Source organism: Tamandua tetradactyla, chromosome 15 (genome assembly GCF_023851605.1).
Source record: "Tamandua tetradactyla isolate mTamTet1 chromosome 15, mTamTet1.pri, whole genome shotgun sequence".
NCBI lineage: Eukaryota > Metazoa > Chordata > Mammalia > Pilosa > Myrmecophagidae > Tamandua > Tamandua tetradactyla.
This window is the reverse complement of record NC_135341.1, coordinates 46,080,459-46,101,183: the sequence shown is the minus strand read 5'-3', so window position 1 is coordinate 46,101,183 and position 20,725 is coordinate 46,080,459. Positions and strand designations below refer to the sequence as shown.

At 37.4% G+C, this 20,725-nt stretch overlaps 1 protein-coding gene and 1 long non-coding RNA gene across 3 annotated transcripts in view; one reads left to right on the top strand and one right to left on the bottom strand.

Annotated features, from left to right (window-relative positions):
• Positions 1-508: 508 nt before the first annotated feature.
• On the bottom strand, positions 509-4,245 carry LOC143657384 (uncharacterized). Its single transcript, XR_013162832.1, has 3 exons — positions 3,780-4,245; positions 845-996; positions 509-640 (listed from the first exon to the last, which is right to left on the bottom strand). It is a non-coding gene; the product is annotated as an uncharacterized LOC143657384 (long non-coding RNA).
• CTNNB1 (catenin beta 1) overlaps positions 3,835-20,725 on the top strand; it is a 37,311-nt gene continuing 20,420 nt past the window's right edge. For both annotated transcript variants that reach the window (XM_077129718.1, XM_077129717.1), the window contains exon 1: positions 3,835-4,035. The gene's annotated coding sequence lies outside the window, so the exon portion shown is untranslated. The remainder of the gene's footprint in view (positions 4,036-20,725) is intronic.

Genomic DNA, 20,725 nt, shown 5'->3' with positions numbered 1-20,725 from the left:
CAGTATACATCTGCAGTCCCAGAATCCTCCGGTAAGTTAATCCTTCTTGCGATGGGAAACGCCTTAAACCTTCTTGTGAATGAAATATCTGCAACCATTTTGAAAATTTTAAAAGAGGGGTGTGTGTGTGTGTGTGTGTGTGTGTGTGTTTGGGGTTTTTGTGTGGGGGTGCATCCAAAGAATGATGTGTTTGGAATGTGGCGGTATTTGTCCTAGTTCTTAGAAACATTAAGACACGTATATTTTTGTGTTCCTTGAATATCATGGATGATGTCTCCACTGCTTGTCCTTCACCTTTCTTGGTAGCCATTAAAATGTACTTCCTTAGAATGGTAAGGACTGTTGTGTCAAACCAATTAAGGTCTCGAGAACACATAACTCACAGCACGAAGACTGTTCTTGGCTTAACTGTAGTAGCCATGAGCATAACTGCCACTGCTGCTGCCACTGCCACCACCACTGCCATCGTCTTCCACCACCTTTGCCACCCCTCCCTCGCTCTGCAGTTCACAGGAGATGCAAGCATTCCACAGCGACTCTCCGCCAAATTTGCCAGTGGGTTCCTAGATTACTTCTGTGCATGAGAATAGCCAACCATGTAGTCTGATAAGAGGTATTTACAAGTACTTGGTCTTTTCAGCTGGAAAGAAATCAAAAGATTACACTGAACCCCAAGATGCTGTATTGCAAATTAAAAGTTCCAATCCATAAATAGCCCACTTGATGAATTGTTAAATGAAAAGCTGGCCCTGATTATTGTTTAGCGCTTTTGGGTTGTCATAAAGGAAAATTTTTAACAGGCCTTCTTAGAGAGTCAGGATTTGCTGTTTGTAAATAGACTTACCTTTCTGCTGGAAGGTGATTCTCCAAAGGGATTTGGATGGAGAGTCCAGAAGAGACCACACCCTTGTTTCACAGCTATTTTTTTTTCATTCTTTCTGCTTATTTTCGAGTGAGGTTAATTAACAGTTACAATTATACATTAATTTAAGGTACCTAAAATCAAAAGGAGCCAATTTTCACTTTCCTCTTTCTAAAACACACTCATTGTCTTAAGTGCGCAATAAATGTTTAATTAATGGATTTGATAGCATTAACAGGACTTCTTCATAATGCTGGCTTGATTAGTTTTCTGAATTGCAAAACAATCTGGGCATTTATTTCTATGCCTAAAGGTGATTCAAATGCATGTATTTTTAGTGAAGAGACACTTACTGTTTGGATTCTGCATAGCCACTGTTTGATATGCCAATGATCAGCAATTATGACAAGTAATACCTTCTCTGTTATACCAGCTGGAGACAGCTTTTGGTTTTCAGGAATACAGCCTAAAATTTCGAACCATTTGTCTGTTGCAGGTTCACAAAATGAATTGATTTATGTCAAACTTAAGTGGGCTGGCTGTAGAAACAAAAGGTGTAAAAAGATAAAAACCAAGCAAACTTTTACAAAATGTATTGCCCAATGTCAAATTTTAAAAGCCATTTTTTATAAAATCACTTATTTCACCAACTCATCAGGTATTTTGATATTTGCCTTTCTCTTTGGTTTAATGATAGTATTTGCCTTCATTTCACAGAAGTTATTCATCTTATAATTTTGGTGAGACAATTGGAAAAATTTGTTTTACAAGAGAAGCAAATAAAAAAATCTGAGCAATTTGTTAATTTTAACTCGTCTTAATGCTAGTCAGCCAGTAATTCTTCAAAACTTAAACTTGATAGAAAAACAGCTTATTGTTTTGATGCAAAATTTGCCTTTAATCTATTTGCTTGCTTCAAGTGTCAATAGGGATTAAAAACTCACTTCTAAATTTAGATTAAAATGTTTAATTTATAGAGAACTGTTTCAATTATTTTGATGACACAATAGAGAAATATAAAGATGGTTGTTTTAATCCTTTTGATTTTCTAACAGTACAAATATTCCTGAACCAGTTTTAACAGTGTGCCATAATCAGCAAATATAAACCGAACATAGAAAAAGCAGACATCTATTTAAAAAAAACTACTATTGATTAAACAGTCATCTGATTTTAAAATGTATGGTTTTAATCATTATTTGTATTCTTTAATTCTGTATATGAGAATTAAAATTGGGAATCAGTACTTGGAAATGCCATTTCTACTATCGAGTTCATATTCAAAAACATTGCTTTGATAAAATACCTTCTTCTGTTAAATCTGTTTGAATTATGACCAGCCAAATTGATCACAACCATGAGTTACATTTACATTTAATTCTACAGAATTACTGGCAAATGAGAAAAGCCATTTTCTAGACAGATGAGAAAGTCATTCTAGACAATGGATCACTGAACATCATTTTAGTGCTTGGATTTACTCACTACAGCCGCCCACACAGTGCTACGGTGTGGAGGTCAACATCACCACTGTATACAGTAAAATATCTAAAGCAGACAAAAAAAGTTATTTAAAGACCATATTGGCCTTGAAGCACTTACTTATGCCTAAAACTACCCTTCACTTCTTCAGTGAATGACTAAATAGGTTTCATGCCTGTACTTATGTACAAAGGCTATTGTTTGTATTCATTAATTATAGTCCTAGGATAAAAGCCCCAAGATAACTTTCACTGTTGCTGGTTGTACTCTCCCCATCGTTTTACAGGAAAAAAAAAAACATAAAATGAGACTAAAGAAAGTGAATCAATCATAATTGTTTCAGTTTCGACAAATGCCAATCTTGCTTGCTTACAATGGAGGCATTTCCAAAGGACATGAAGACCCAACTTCAGCCTATCAAAACGAATTAGAAAATGGGTTTTTTGTTGTTGTTGTTTTTGAATAGAAAACTAGTTTTTAAAAAAAATCGAACCTGCCTAATCGGTAGCCCCTTCTATAAACACACACGGATTTCTCAAATAAGTACTACCGGAGAAATTCACCTCCACAAATAAATCTGATACTTAGTGGAACTAGATAAAAATGGAATCTATAAAAATTAACCTAATTGGCAGGGGTCTCCAGCTAATCCATTTTGATTAGTCATTTGTTCACAGTAGGCATTTATAAGGACTTGTTGAATTGCGGGCTTGGCGCACATTCTAACGAGAGTTCACAGCTTTCGGGAGTGGGATAGTAGGTGGCTCGGCCCTGGTCAGTCACGGCCACAGCCACGGTGAACAGCGGACTGGGACGCGGGGTCCACGATTCGGACAGCTGGGGGCTCTTTGGGGTGGCGGGCGCGTAGGCTGCGAGCCAGGCCCTGCGCCTAGCGTTGTGGCACAGAGCGGAAAGGCGGCGGAAGCCCCTAACTCTCTCCCCGCCGGAGCCTCCGAACAGACAGCGGGACGAGGGAGGTGGGGGGGCAGCGGCGGCGTCCAGGCAGCAGTCGATGCCTGCCGGGCCCAGACCCAAACTTCCATCCTCCCGAGACCCGCCCTGCAAGTCCACCAGCTCCGCGCGGTCCCCGAGGGCCCGGGCCGAGGTGCTGCCTCCCGCGGGCAGCGCCCAGTGAGGCCCATATCTGCTCGGGGGACACACCGGGTGGGGGGCGTAGGGCTAGGGACAGTGGAAGCTCATCTCGGTGCTGCCCTCCCCTGACCCCAGCCCGCGGGGACTCCGGCTTCCCAGCTCGCACCATGGCGCCACCCTAAGTTACACTCCGCTTCCGCGCAGCACCCACCACCCCACTAAGGGGCGCACAGGGAGCAAGCGGATAGCCCACCCGGCCCGGGAAGGACAAGCAGCAGCGAAGGGCTTCGCGTCGCTGGAACTACTTTCCGCCGCCCGCCCGCGCCCCGCCCCTTGCACTCACGCGGTGGAACGCTCCGCGCCATGCCGGCGGCGGCAGGATACAGTGGCTTCAGCGCGTCTTATAAGAGGTCCTTGTGCGGCGCCATTTTAAGCCTCTCGGTCTGTGGCAGCGCGTTAGCCAGGCCTTGGGAGCGGAGAGTGAGGGGAGGCGGAGACGGAGACGGTGAGAGGTCCGAGGAGCTCCAGTCCCCGCCGATCCCCGACCGCAGGCCGAGGACGCCCAGACTCTCGCGGCGGGCGGACCCTGTACCCCTGAGGTGCTTGGTGCTTCTTTCCTTAACCTTCTAGGGCTGCTCCCGCCTCTTGTTCTGAACCAAACTTCGTCGCGGCGCGCAGTCCTGGCGGCGGGCGGGGAGGTGGGCCCGGCGCTGCCAGGAGGCCCGGGTTGGGGAGCCTGGGGGTATGGGCTGAGGTCGCCGGGAGGCGGCGGGGGCGGGCCGCGCTCGGGGGGTAGAGGGCGGTGGCGGTGCCCGGGATCCGGTCGCGCTGCCCCTAGGAGACCCGGGGGGCGCCGCTTGCGAGGAGGGGGCGCCGCAGGCATGCGTCCAGGAGCCCGGATGGCGGGCGGGAAGGGGGAGCCGTGTTTCCGTCCGGGGCCCCGGCCGCGGCCGAGTTTGGGGGAGGGACCCTGCGCCTCAGGATACGCCGGGGCTGGGGTGGGGGGCGGGGTGGGGGTGGGAGCCTTCGCCTTCGCAGCCCAAGAGGGGAGTTGGGGTTTGGGCGCTGGGGCCGGGACACTCCCCGCTAGGTGCCCTCTGCGGTAGGGATGGGGCCATTGGACTTTCTCTCCAGATTCCTCCTTTCGTTCCTCAAGAGAATTATTATCATGCTCTAATGCCCAGCCTATGTGAGTTTGGCATTGGAGCTTGTTAAAACCGTACCAACTTTAAACCTCAGAGGAACCAAACTCTTAGTGCAGCCGGTGCGATGCGCCAGGAGGGTTTCCACGTATCAAATCCGTGTCTTGTACCTCTATCTTTTCGTGTCGTGCAGGTGATTCCAGTAGCGACGCGTGTTGATGTACTGGGAGTCTTCTGGGTTTATGGCGGTGGGTGTGAGACCTTGGTAAAATAAGGGGGGAATGGTGTCGCGGTTTACGGTTTCATATAAATGAACCGCGGGATTCAGCCTCTGCTTGGAAAATGTTGTTCGTAGAAATAATTTACTCAGTTTTGTGACAGTTAAACTTGATTTTTGGAGCAGTTTTCTTTTCAGTGGAGCGAAATTGTCCAAATGAAATTTAAGTACGGCAACTTCTTTCGGTGTTTTGTCTGGGGAAAGGACTTTTTGAACAGAGGCTTTCGAAGTTAAGTTCCCACAGACCGCTTCTGAATCGGCTTGAGAGCTTTGTCAGTCTGGTGTAGTACTTTCCTTCGTTTTCTGTTGGCGTTTGGAGGGAGGCATTGTCTCATACTTTGTATCTTCCAGACATCTGTGGTCTCCCCTCCCCCTGAGTTTTTGCGTGGTGAATGAAGGGGGCCTGGGCTGCTGGTATGCAGAGGTCGGCAAAAGGAAATCGAGGAGTGGTTTTAGTGAAATGAGAGCTTTGTATCATGAATAGTGGTGGCTTAGACTAGACATCAGCTTGAAGAGACAGCAGCGTTTCCTTTGATAGTCTCGGCTAATGTTTTTCAGATACTAAATTAAAGTATCTTGTCTAGGATTTAGGAAGCCATTTGATTGTCACTTGGTTAACATTAATATATCTTTAGATATCCTTATGTTGTCTTAATTTTTTTTCTAAGAAAGTAATATTAGATATAGCTTGAAAGGTTAATTGCATTATGCTGCTGTTTATTATTTGCTTAAATTAGTGAAACTTTCGTATTTCAGAGTGTTTAAACTTATTCTGAACTAACTTAGTAATAAATCTATTTTACTTTTACATTTAAAACACAAAATCTTTGGTATAAAAAAATTCTGTCAGGGTTTATTTTATAGACTGTTCTTTCACACTAGACAAAATTTGATTACTTTGTACCCGATATTCATTATTTTGACCTAGTCTTTGTTCTGAAGGCCACATACAAGGACAAGGCCCTAAAGTGATTGCAACAGTAACTGAAGAACTTGAAAAACTTGCAGAAGACTGTTCTATAGGATTAAAGGAATGCTCAAACTATTCAAGTCTGAAGTCCTTGAGGGAGGAAATAAAGAACTGTGCTAGAAAGCTTAGCATAGTATGTAATTTAGACTCCGCAAGGAGTCGGAGGCCTGAGAATCTTCCAGAGGCTAAAACAGTTATTTTAAATCGTTTTCAGAGGTAACCAACTTTTGTTTTTTCATATAGTGGCTAATAAAAATGAAGCATTTAACAGGGTTCAGGTGTCAAGAAGCATCCGTTTTCCTTTTTTTTTTTCTTTTGAACTAATTATCTGATTGCTTCATTTACCAAGATCATTATGTAGAAAAATTTACATTCCAGTGTTAGAACTTACTGAACAGTGATTTGAGCTTTCTGTTTTTAGTGATGACTGCAGTAAAAATTGTTGTAAATGGAGTGCCATATACTTGTTTTCATAAATTGTTCCCCTTTCCCCAAGATAGAAAGGATAACATGAAGGGGACAAGTTTCAAGGTATTTTGAGATATGGTGCTTAGAAAATCTATATGTAAATAAACTTTTTTGTTGCTGTTTGGGAAGGAGGATGTTGCATAAGTTTTGTTGCAGCCAGAACGAGGAGAATTCAAAACTTGGACTATCATTCTTATATACTTGGGAGGAGCTGTGAAATTTATATGAATATCTTCATGCTGACAAAACTTTTGTGTGACTGAAGTGAAACAATATATATCTGTAGTTACAAAATACTTTTATTTTCTTCCCTGGTCTATTAGTTACAAATACTAGTTATAGATAAGCAGGTGGTAAATTTTAAGTTTGTGTTTTCAGCTTGGTCACAAGCATGCTTGATTGCTAACCCAGGGTAGAAAGGATGAACAAGTTAGGGCAGGTCAAACCTCTAATAAAAATTATTGGTAACTATTCTGTAGCTGTACATGTTAACTTGTAACATTGTTTTTGAAAACATTACTTGTATTAACTTAGTTGTTTTCATGTAGCCCTCTTCTGTTTGGGACTATGGTATCTATTGTTGAAATGGCTTGAGTGGAAACATTTTTATACTGTAAAAGTAAATAGTAAACGCAGACTAGGAACTGCTTCTGAGTTTTTTCTTGATTGCCTTTTTTTACCCTCATTGGGAGGGTTCTGATTTGCAGGTTCAGTTCTAACTACTTTCACAGACTGTTGTTTAACATTTTTTTCTTTTTTTTTTTTTTGCTTTAAAATTTTTTTAAAAAATAATGTAATATTGTTTTAATTATGAGTGTTACTGATGACTGGGCTAATAGACTAAAATAAGTGTATGCTTTTCAGGTTTCACAAAAGAAAGTAGTAAGCATGTGATTTGTGTTGCCTGAAAATGAGCAGGAGTTAATGCATGTAGTTTTTAAATTTTTTTTTAATTTCTTAAATTCAAGAGAAAGTTCTTTATTTTCTCTGTTTTCTTAATATTGCTGTGGTGTTTCATTCAAGACCCACCTTAACTCAGTTTGAAACCTAAATTCATTTGTTGAGGTTAGAACCCTACTATCCTTTAAGTATGTGTATAATTTGCTTTCTCCCTAATGAAAAAGAAGCTCTTAACAGAGAAAGTCATATTAGGAACCCATTTTCAGGGTTTAACCACTTTTTTTTAACTTGTTCAAGTAGGCTAATGTGGACATTTTTTCTTTTAAGAGACATCTCCCACTCCAAAGTCTCCCTCAAACTTGTAGCAACAGAGTGAGAGTAGTGTTAGGCTGTTTTCATTGCATCCTTTAGTCATGTTGAGTGCCCTCCAGTGGATATAGTGTAATGTTTGTGATTTTTTTTAATCCAGCATAATGTGTAGAATTTATTTATCAATAGTTGTGATAAGAAAGCCTCAATCAAGAAATCTTTTAACTTCTTGAGTAATTTATTCATGTCAAAAACTGCCAGTTAAAGGTTGGCTTGAGAAAATGTCAGTATGTCAGCCAATATTTGTGGAAGAAAAGCCAAGGTCACAGAGATACTTATTTAGGTAACTTAAAATAAGCAGTTCTGCTGCAATATATCTTAATGGTAAAACCAAAAAGCTCAATACAATATTTTAGGTGGCAAAAGATCATAAATAATATTTATCCACATTGATGAATAATAGAAACTAAAATTCTCAAAAAGAGCTAATGAACAAAGGGATTGCCAATTTGTCTAGCATTACTTGTACGGTAAAACATAGGTAAGTGCTCAACTCAGTTATGTATTATCAAGAAATACCTGTAATGGGAACTAGACAGAAAAGAAATTGTCAGCATATGCAAACTAAAATGTAGTGATCTAGTAACTAAAGGACCTTGAAGACTTTCAATAAAGGCCTTTTTTCCAGGCCCCTGTGTGAAAGTTAATGCTATTCATTTTAGTAACATTTTTCTGAAAATACTTATATCAGAGTTTGTTGTGTAATGGGAGTAAAGCTTAGTTTAAATTAACTTTTGGAAGTCACTTAGTCACTTTATGGAAGATTCTTAGTTAAGCGTTTAGATTATTTAACTTTGTTCTTCAGATGTGGTTAAAATGAAATAAAAAAGTTAACAGTATATGGACGGAAAATGACAGTATCGATCACATTCAGTAATTACTAGGAACCTGACTTTAAATTCCTGATCTATAACCAACTGGTACAAATAAAGCACTTTCCAATTCTTACTTTGTTGCTAAAAACAATTTTAGCATTTCAGCCACATTTCAGTCAGCTTGGATATCATGAATTTCAAATATGATCCTTTATAGAACACTTAATCCATCCCAAAGTAAACATTTACATAAAGCAACTGAGGCATTCATTCGTTTGGTAAATCTGGGAAACCCACACTTTAAGTCCAAAAATTAAGATGGTTTGGTTCAAGGAAAGGGGGAAGAACATCAGAGCTTCTTTGTTACTTGACCATCTTAAGTATAGTTTTTAAAAGTATATTTTTAAAGGAGGTCTCAAAATTTAACCTGTAAAGGTCCTTAAAATGGTGGGCAAATCCTGACTGTGTATACACAATTATATCCACCTGAAATTTTTTGATGTTTTTAAATCATGTCCTAGTATTTAGCTGAAGTCTACATTTCTAAGCTAAACTTAACTCTCAAACTAGATCCAAAACTTAAAGACAAAGTTTAAATAAATAAAAATTAATTGAGTGTAAGTTTTACTTAAGTTAATGGGAAACTGCTTTTTGGTCAGTATAAATTTATGCAGGCAAGTGAGTAGATTTTGGTTAAAATCTTTGCAGTTGGGGAAAGGTTTTTCATTTCCACAGCTTGAGAAGTTGTGTGTTTCATCTTTGCACTACGTGTTTAAATGGCAAACTGTGTCAGGTCTAAAATTACAGACCATAGGCTAACACTGGTTTTTAAAATGTCATCTGAAAGTGGTGCTGTAGGCAGTAATTGTTTTTATATGATATAGTATAGAATACAAGTAAGACTGATCGGTGAGCTTTTCATGAAACATTTTTCCTAGAGGTGCCTCAGCCCTTGCCTCCTATCCCACAACCTCTAAATGACTTTTCATGGAGCTGCTGCAGTTTCTCTTGTTATTCCAGAAATTTCCTATTTCTGATATCTTTTGCATTTGTTGAACAGGCCTTTTAAAATTTCCTACTGCAGTTTTAAACATTGAAAAAAATAGTAGAATATTAGAAACTAGAGTTCAGTAGAGAAACCAGGCTAAAGATATAAATTTGGAAGTCAACAGCAAACAGATGTAAATACCATCTGCTTAAAGCTAAGAGGCTGGAGTGAGTGGATATAGACAATAAAAAAAGGAGAGGTTCAGAACTGAGCTTCAGCCACTCAAGCAGAACAGCTCGATGATACTGGGATGAAACAGTTTCATAGTACTTCCTATTTTCTCCTTACCAATTTATTTTCATCTCTTAATTTCTTAAACTAATATTCCCATGATTTTACTTGAAATTTAATAATTTACATGTTTCTGGGCTGATATTTTCCTTTTAACTGATTTGTAGCGCATATTAAACAAAAAAATTGGGGCAGGATGATATTTTTAACCTACTTAAGTTCTTTCAAGTTCATTGGTCCCCATGGCCTCAGATCATATCTGTAGTTAATGAATCTTATCTTAAATGCTGGTATCTGATCTAACTTGTAGTAAAAGATATGCAAAAACTGAAGGTTAAGGTTTGTTTAATAAACTTCTGTTATTAACAGGTTTATGATAGCTGAAATAATATATCAATGTATATGTGCATACATACATAAATTCACTACATTGTACGTATTCATGTAAAATGTGAAATGTTAGATTTACTGCAAAGTTTGTTGGGAACACAATTTGAAAATGATCTTAAATCATTGCAGTAGTTTGCTGCTGATGATTTTATTTTAATATGAAGAAAACTGATTTAAGAGGTTTAAGAGTTTTCAAGATCTATACTCAAGAGTTTTTTTTCTTTCTTTTTTCTAAGTATAATTGTGTAGGGAAAATGAGTTTGTCTTTGAAGTTTTCCATATACTAGACGAATGCCACATGCATAGGAAGGAACAAGGGATTCTTGGAAATATTCTTCAACTAACTGTGGAAGCTTTTAAGTGGAGTTCCATTTCCCTACAGTATAAGAATATGCTGACATAGAGACCCTTACATTCCTTTATGAGCCTCTGAAAAAAATGCAGCAATGTTGAGCATTACTTATATCCCCTGCTTCATTTTGATACAGAACCAGAAAAACTAAATGTTATATAGCATGATATACTGACATAGCATTCTTTAAATTGATTCATAAACTTAGTTTTCTGGCATTTGTTCAATTGTAAAGTTTAGTTTTTAAAAAAAATTTATTGTACCATCCATAAAATAATTTCTCATCATAACCATTTTAAGTGTTCAGTTCAGTGGTATTAGTTACATTCATAATGTTGTGTTACCATTACTACCATTTATTACCAAAACTTTTTTATCTCCTCAAACAGAAACGCTATACCCATTAGGCAGTAACTCCATCCCCCCTCACCCCTACCTGTGGTAACCCCTGATCTACTATCTCTTTGAATTTGCTTATACTAGGTATTTCGTATAAGTAGAGTTATAGATTCTTTGTCTGACTTATTTCACATGGCATAATGGTTTCAAGGTTCATCCATGTTGAAGCATGTATCAGAACTGCATTCCTTTTTATGGCTGAATAATATTCCACTATATGGATATACCACATGTATTTATTCATCATTTGTTGATAGATGCTTGGGTTTTTTCCACCTTTTGGTTCTTTTGAATAATGCTGTTATGAACATTGGTGTGCAAGTAACTGAGTTCCTCTTATCAATTCTTTTGGGTAATAACCTAGGAGTACAATTGCCAGGTCATGAGGAACTTAAATAGAAACTGCCAAACTGTTTCCTACATTGCTGTGCCATTTTACATTCCCACCAATAAGGTATGAGAATTGCATTTTTTCCACATCCTACTCAAAATGTATTTTTGGTGGGTTTTTTTTTAAATAGCCATCCTTGTGGGTGTGAAGTGATATATCTCCTGGTTTTAATTTATAATTTCCTATTTCTCTAATGGCTAATGATGTTGATCTTTTCCTGTATTTATTGGTCATTTTATATCTTTTTTGAAGAAATATTCCAAGTCCTTTTGCCCATTTTTAAATTAAGTTGTCTTTTTATTGCCGAGTATGGGAGCTCTTTATAGATTTTGGATATTAAACCCTTATCAGATACATGGTTTGCAATTATTTTCTCCCATCTTTAACTACTTTCTATTTTCTTTGAAGTTTAGTTTTTTACTACCATTGATGAACGAAAGTTTTTAAAAAAAATTTTTGATGAAGTCCAATTTATCTAGTTTTTCTTTTGTTGCTTTTAGTGTCATATCTAAGAAATTATTGCTAACCCAAAGGTCAAGTTTTTCTCCCATGTATTCTTCTAAGAGTTTCATAATTTTAGCTCTTACTACAGGTATATCTCAGATATTGTGGCCTTGGTCCCAGACCACCATGATAAAGCAAGTCATATGAAAATTTTGGTTTCCCACTGTTCATAAAAGCTTTGTTTACATATTCTGTAGTCTGTTAACTGTATAAGAGCATTATGTCTTAAACATAGGTATTAATTGTAATACCTTAATTAAAATGTGATACATAGATAACAAAGTGAGTGTGTGCTGTTGGAAAAAATGATGATGATAAGACTTGCTTGATGCAGGATTGCCATCAGACCTTCAGCTTGTAAAAAATGCAGTATATGCAGTGTGTGATAAAGGAGATATGCCTGTATTTAGGTCCTTGATCTATTTTGAGTTTTGTATATGGTGTGAGGTAGGGGGTTCATCTTTTTTTTTTTTGCACGTGGACAGCCAGTTTTCCCAGCACCTTTCTCTCTTCCCCGTTGAATGTGTTCAGCACCCTTGTTGAAAATCAGTTTGCCATAAAGTTGTGGGTTTATTTTTGGACTTTTGATTGTGTTCCATTGGTCATGTCTATGCATATGCCAGTATCACACTGTTTTGATTACTGAACTCAGTAATAAGTTAAAATCAGAAAGTATGAGTCTTCGAACTTGGTTCTTGTCTTTCAAAATGGTTTTGGCTATTTAGGGTCCCTTGGAATTCCATATTAAGAATTTGAGTATCAGCTCTTCCATTTCTGCAAACACTGGGAATTTTGATACGGATTGTGTTGCATCTGTAGATAACTTTGGGTAGTGTTGACATCTTAATATTACATCTTTCAATCCATGAACACACATTTTAGTTTGTGAATGCTGCGGGAATGAAATACACCGGAGATGGACTGGCTTTTATAAAGGGGATTTATTTAGTTAGAAATTTACAATTCCATGGAGGAAAGGCAGCTAGCTTTCCTCTGGCTTTCTTTGTCACACGGAAGGCACGACGTGGTGATGTCTGCTGCTCTCCTGGCTTATGGGCAGTTTCTTTCTGCATCTTCAAAACATCTGGGTTTGAGCTGGTGCTGAGTGCTGAGCTCAGGTGTACTGGGCTGTGTTGAGCTTCTGCTGAGCTCTCTTCTGACCTTTTTCTTTAAAGTCTCCAGCTAATTAAACATCACTCATTGTGGAAGGCACGCCCCTTAGCTGACCACAGATGTAATCAATCATAAATGAATTTCCCATGCTGATGATTTAAGTCCACAGCAACAGAATATACTGGGCATTATCACCTGGCCAAGTTGACACCTGAACCTAACTACTGCACATATCTTGCCACTTATTTAGGTCTTTAATTTTCTTCAGCAATGTTCTGTAGTTTTCAGTTTACAGATAATAAACTTTCTTGATAAAATGTATTCCTAGTTATTTTATTCTTTTAGATGCATTATTGTGAATGGAATTCTTTCCTTAATTTCTGTTTCACTTTGTTCATTCCTGTTGTCTTGTACCTTGCAACTTGGCTGAATTTGTTTATTTCTTTTCTTGTGGATTCTTTAGAATTTTCTGTAGATAGGATCTTGTAATTTTTAGAGACACTTTTACTTCCTTATTTCCGATTTGGTTGTCTTTCTTTCTTTTTCTTGCCTGATTGCCCTGGCTAGAACTTCCAGCACACTACTGAATAGCAGTGGTGGAAAGCAAGTATTGCCCTAGCTAGAACTTCCAACACACTACTGAATAGCAGTGGTGGAAAGTGTTCCTTTCACTTTTTCACTATTGAGTGTGATGTTAGCTGTGGGTCTTTCATGTTAAGGAACTTCCCTTCTATTCCTAGTTTTTTAAAATATTTTTATCACAAACCAGTGTTGGGATTTTGTCCATTGCCTTTTCAGCATTACTGATGATAATGCAGGTTTTTTCCTTCTACATCAGTAGGGTTAGGGGCATGGAGCTCTGATCTGGAAAGTCTGCATAAATTTTTATTTTTCAGGGTTTCAGGTAGCTCTTTAGCTGCCTCTTGATCTACAGATACTACCTCTCTCATTACTTTTACATTGTGTAGGCTAAATGTTTTTTGTTTTAATTTCAAACCAGCCTTTGCTGTCCTGGAAATTTGTATGGGTAGACCTTTCCCCTTTCTAGCCTTTGTGTGTTGTCTGCTGGCTTTTGTGTGTTATCTGCAGCTTTTGCAAAACTCCCCCCAAATTCCCATTTATGCCAACTCATGATATATTAACAGCGATGGTAAAGTTGGAGTGTGGAAGGGATAACTGTGGTATATTTTATTTATTGATTTTCTTATATTGAGCTACCTTGCACTCTTTGGATAGATCCCTCTTGGCCTTGGTATATTATCCTTTTACTATGCTGTTGGGTTTGGTTTGCTGATCTTTTGTTGAGGATTTTTGCATCTGCATTTATGAGGGATATTGGTCTAATTTTCTTATGATGACTTTATCTGACTTTGGTATCAGGGTAATGCTGGCCACATAGAATGAGTTAGGAAGTGTGTTGTCTTTTTTTTTTTTTTTAAGTCCAATTCTTTATTATTTTCTTACTTAATATTTCTCTTGGAAAAGCCATATGGTTCTGTGAATTAAGGCATACTATTCTAACTTCTCTAGTTGTGAATATTCTCTGTGAGCCATTTGTGTAACAAAATGTTATTTTCTATTGGGTAGTTGCCCTGTATAGATCATTATTTCCAGCTTTAATTCTGCTTGCCATTTTTCTGAATCAGTGCCAGGCTTTCTGGAATAGAATCAGAAAAAAAATGCTAAAAATTTTAGAAGCCTAGCAATATCAGATTGAGAGTCACTCATGATGCGGAGTTTTGATCATTAAATTGGACTGTCGATAAGTGGAAGCTGAGTATTAGTAAAACTTTTTGTAAGGTTACGTATTAATCATGTTTGGAGTGTGCTCTGAATGTATGCTAACATCTCAAGGTTGTCCTTATTGCCATTGTATCCCAGATCCCGATAGAGCTTTTAGAACCCTAGAGAGTTCTAAGACAGGAGAACTATTTAATACCTTCAATTTTTTTTCCTGAAATAACCCCTACTCACTCAGAAAATAGACAGGAACTCCTTCACATTCTTGTCTATCTGTATCAAGATTCTGTTTTTATTTTACAGTGGTTTAAGTATTGCGTTCTGATTAGAGGCTGGTCCTGCCACATGACTTTTCAAGAACTTTGTTCCTTTATTTATCCCTCTGTCTTCTGCATAACTCCTATTTCTTAGACTCTAATCCCCATTGCTCTTTTGGTCCTCATCTCTCACCTTTTATTACCTCCTGAAATCCATTCATTGTGCCTTCAGGAACCCACAGTCATCAGCAAGTCCTGTGTGTTCTCAGTCTATTTTCTAAATATTTTTTTTCTTCATTTGCCTGTAACCGACACTCTTTTGTGATAATACTAGTTTCCTTGTAGCACTCTCAGTGGTGAATGTTTCTGGTTTTGTCCCATATTGTCTCTTCTTGACCCTTCTCTTCCAACACTTCAAGCTTTGGCTCTCATGTCATCAAATTCTACCACCTTACTACCTCTTTTTCTTTCAGTAGTCTAAATAATCCTCCTGGATCATTCCTTTTCTTACTTGGGCACTTCAGCTTCTGGCTCATTGTCACTGTAATATTCTACTCTTCCTAAATATGAGAGCCTTACAATTATGAGACCTATTACTACGGAAGCAAAGGCAGGAAATGTCTTTCTGTTTGGGAGAATAATATAAACGTGAAAAGCATGGTGGGCGACAGATGGCTGCTAAGGATTAGGTAAAAATTTGTATTGTCTTAATGAATAGATGCTGCTCAAAGAGCTAATGCTGGAGTTACTCTGTGGAATCAGTTTTTTAAACTTGGGTTACTTGCTAATGTTACACTTGAAGTTGGATCATATGACTTATCTATAGCTATAGTCCTCAGCTGGGGGTTGCAGCATCAGCAACATGTAGGACACTTAAACAAGTGAAAGACAATGCAGGGGTTCTACCCCAGCACTACGGATAAGAGCTATGAGTCTAGGCAATGTTTAGTTAAAATCCTTGCCCTCCTTGAGCTTATATTCTAGCACATTACCCTTGCTACTGTGTTCATTATATGCTTAAGTGGGAGAAAGTTGTAAACATGGTGGCCAATTAGAAGGCTTTTCTGGCAATCTAGGTTTGAGATGGCATGGTTATATTTTGGATATATTTTGGAAGAAGAGCAAACAGGATTTGGGATTTGGGAGATAGTCAAGAATTTCAAGGTGTTAAGCTTGAGTAACTGGAAAGATAGAGTTGCATTTAGGAAAGACTGTAAGAGAAGTAGCTTTGGGGGAACTTGGAGCTCAGTTTCAGATATATTAAGTTTAAGATGGTTCTAAGACATCTGAAATGTTGAAAAATTAGTAGACTATCAGGATCTAGAGTTCAAGAAAGAAACCAGGCTAAAGATATAAATTTGGAAGTCAGCAGCAAATAAATGTAATTACCATCTGCTTAAAGCTAGGAGACTGGGATGAATGGATATAGACAGTAAAAAAAGGAGAGATTCAGAACTAAGCTTCAGCCACTTCCAATAGACAGGTTGGAGAGAGGAGGTAAAAACGCAAAGGATACTAAGAAGGAACAGTGAGTGGAGTAGGAAGAAGATATGGTAATCTGGAAGCTAAATCAAAGTGTTTCAAACAACTGAAGCCACTGTGCCAAATGCTAATAGGTTAAGTGAAATGGGGACTGGGAATTTATAACATGGTGGTCACTGGCAGGGATAAAAAGCCTGATTTCTTGTGAGTTAAAAAGAAAAGGGGAGAGAGCATTTAGACAGGCAATGGTTTCATGGGCTTTTGCTGTAAAGAAAGGCAGAGATGGGGTGGTTTGTAAAAAGAGTTTTCTTTTTTAAAAAGATAAATAATAGCATGTTTTTGTGCCATGGGAAGAATGAGTAGTGAAGGAAAAAAAGAAACAGTAATGTGTGAGAGGGTAGATGCCAGGGTAATATCTTCAAAAGCAAGAGGGGATAGGATGTAATGTACAAATGAACTGATTGATATTATCGTGGAATACTGCTGTTCTACAGTCCTTCTGTTCTGTCAGAGGATAAAGGGCACAGTCATAGAGATATGGGAACTTTAGGAGTACTTCCAATTATTCAGAATTCTTAATAAAATAGAAAGGAAGGCTACTGGCTGAGAGTGAGGATGGGAGAAGGCACTGCAGGTTTGAGAAGAAACAAAAAAGGTGTAATAGTCGCAATGAAGAGAAAACTAATGGAGATGGATCCCAGCCATTATTTTTCAAAGTTCCAGAGACATATGATGAACACCATTGATTAAGAATCATTGGTAGGGCCTGGTTTCCCAAGGGGAGCTTCAGACAGACTTGGTGATCTTTTATCATGTAAACGATAGAAAGGTATGCATGTTCTAAGGTTGAATTCTAGCTTAATATGTACCTGGTTTTAATGGCCAGGCATATTTTTTCCCCAAATAAATGGTCTTGATGTGGCTTTATACATCGGTCCAGTTTCACAACCAGTTTTTTGAAGATACCTATGAGAAAAAATTGTGTGACACATTCTTACTAACCTGTTAACCTACTTAACCCTTTCTTTTACAGATCTTCACATTAAGACTTAATGCTTAATTAAAATGTAAACTTATTTGCCTTTGGTTTGTTCTCAGTGAAAATATGTAGTAAATACAGCAGGGGTTGACAAATGACTACCCACCTGTTTTTGTACAGCCTTTGAACTAAGAATGGTTTTCACATTTTTAAATGGCTGAAAAAAAGATCAAAATAATATTTCATGGCACCTGAAAATTATATGGAATGCAAATCTGTGTCCATGAATTAAGTTTTATTGGAACAGAGGCATGCTTATTTATGTACCTGTTGTCTTTGACTGCTTTTACATTATAACAGCACAGCCAAGTACTTGAAACAGAGCTGTGGTCCACAAAGCCGAAAATATTTACTGTCTGTCCCTTCACAGAAAAAGTTTATTGATCCCTGTTCTAGATGATGCATGTTCTTCATAAATGAATCCTTCAGTTCCTGAAAGCATTTAAATCTTTTAGGTTATGTGTAATTGTTGTTGGCTATCCAGGCCTCTGTGTTAACATTTTATTTGTTCTGCTGTCCACTTTTTAACATTTTATTTTATTGGCCCATCATTCAGTCCATCGGGTATTTAAGAACTTAATATGTTTTAAGTACTGTCTTTTTGTTTTCATTTAAAAGTTTCCAAAAAATTTAAACAATTCACTAAGCGACAACTCCTCTTTCCCCATCTCCCCCAGTCCCTTGGTAGCGTCTAATCTACTTTTTGTCTCTATGTATTTGCTATTTCTCTGTGCTAAGCACTTTGGAAACAGTAAATAACTAAAGAGAGACCCAGCTTTCACAGAGGACATTCATTGGGGGTTTTTATTTTGTTGTTTTTTTGTTTGTTTGTTTTTTGTTTGAGTTCGGAATGTTGCTGTGGTGAGGTAGGGCAACTTCTAACAAGTAGAAAAAGATGTTATCACTATAATATACATCAATACACTAACAGGTTTCTGGGGGTCTTCATATCCCTGCCATTAATTCTACCTGTAGCCTGAATTTAGAGATTAGCATTTAGAAATTTCCCTGACATAAAATCTCCTATTTCTTTGGCATGATATACCATATTTAAAAATTCTGCATTTTCTTGTAAGCAGTAGTGTTATCTGTAGACATAAAGTCAAATTTGGAGCATGTAATGAGTCACATCTTAGAAATATAGCCTGTGGTCACTATTCAAAGAATGTGGCTCTTTAAAAACTTTTTAAAAACTCTTATATTGCTAACCCTTCTTTTCAGTATGTCTGTATAATTAAATATCAGGTATTACTTGTCTATAAAACTTTGGGGAGGGAGTAGAAAATATTATTTGATTTGAAAGGTACCCCCTATGAGGTAAACAGACTTGGATTTGAATTTTGAGTATTTTATTAGCTTCGTTTTTGTATTAACTGCTGTAGTCAGTATTCTCATGTGATAATTGGGGGAAAGGTGTCTGTTTATATTACAAGATTGCTGGAAAGATTCAGTGAACTAACACTAGGTTCAGAACTGAAGTTAAGATGAATTTAATTATGCTACCTTGGTAAGTATGTCAAGGGTAAAATTACTATCACAAGACAATATCCTAAAATTATGCTGTAAATGATATTAAGACACTTTAAATGACTTAGTCATTAGAAATCAGGCAACATTTTGTAATGCAATTAGTTCTTAGACTACTGCCATTCTAATAGAATAAGAACTAAAAATGAATGAAAATTTCAATTTATTAAGTTACAATAATAATGTATTCTATACGTTTGATTTTGCAACTTGCTTTGCATATGTGATCCATGTTAAACATTTTCTCTTTGTAGAAGTTTTTCTTTTTTTCTAATGGCTACATAATAGTCAACCACAATCACCTCTCATCTGGACATTTAGAGTAGCCTCCTAACTTGTCTCCTTGCTTTGCTTTTGCCTCTCCCAGTTTTTTTTTTTTTTTTCCTTGCAGCTGCTGAAATTTAAAAAGCCTAAATCACAGATCCAATGGCTTCTAGTACATTTTTTTTCTTCTTCTACATTGTTACTGATCTGATCTCTAATGCTCTCTTTCTCTCTCTGATTCCCTGTTGATATTCTAGCACCTTTGCTACACTAAGCTCATTCCTTCCTTTGTACTCGTTCTCTCTGTCTGGAATGTTCTACCTTCATCTTAACTGGGCTAGCTCCTAATTTATTTATGTCTACTCAGATGTCATAGTCTCAAAGAAGCCTTTCCCAATCATCTGCTCTTCTCTGGAATATCTCTATTTTCATGAGTCATTTACTCCTCACCCACTCTTATTTTCTTCACAGCACTTCTCACTCTTTAAATTAGCTTGTTTTTGTTGCTTAACTTAAAAAGAATGTACGCTTCACTAGATGTATGACTTTGGCTCTCGTTTACTTTTATTGGAAGTCCAAGAAAACTAAAAAAAAAAATTGTTCACTGGATAAGTATATATATTCTATTTAAAGGACAAATTTTTTTGTCTGTTTGCCTCTGTTGACAGTTATTTGGGTAATTTGCAGCTTTTTCTCTTTGAATGTTTCACTGTACATATCTCCTGTTACGCTTCTATGAATATTCCTGCAGACTACATTTCTTTTATAAAATGGAATGTTTAAGTCAGATTATTTACACTTATATTAAATGAAGAGCACCACTTTGCACTTCAAAAAGTTTCTGCCAGTTTAACAATATCCTTACCAGCAATGGCTATTATCAATCTTTGCCCATCTAATTAAGCAAAAAGTAAATGGGTTTTGAACATGTATTGTGCCCACATTCAGTTTTACCCTGGAAATGCTGGTTCTGGCCCTTTCCCTAATTTTTCTGTATTATAATTTTTTCTTATTGATTTGTCATGGTTCTTTATGTATTATGGATGTTAGCTTTTAAACATGTTTCATATTTATGCCCAATATAATTTTTAAATAACTTCAGTATGGTGGTTTTTGCCTGGAATTTTAGAATTATGTATATGCCCCTAATTATATTATTAGTCCCTTTTCTCATTTTGTGTCAGAGTTCAAAGTCATGCTTATTGAACTGCTGCTTACTATGATTTTATTTCTGTATACCCATATTTTCTTAAATTGTCTGTATTTGGTCAAAGGTCAATTTTGATATAGTGATATAAGGATAAAAGAAAGTGTTTGTTAGAGTGGCAAACAACTTTAGTTCTGTTTATTGAAATACCACCTTTCTGTGGTAAATTGCCACATTATATCTTTGCATTTTCCTGATTCCTATCTAGTCTTATCCATTTCTATATTCCCAGTAACAGTACTTCAATTGCTATGGCTATTGATTTACAGTGTTTTTCAGAATCTGATAGAACTTTTCCATGGTCATAATTATTTCAGAATTTTTATTGTCTTTACACTTCATTTTAAGTGAATTTGAGAATCATATTCAATCCTAAATAAATAATTGATAATTTGGGGGAGAAT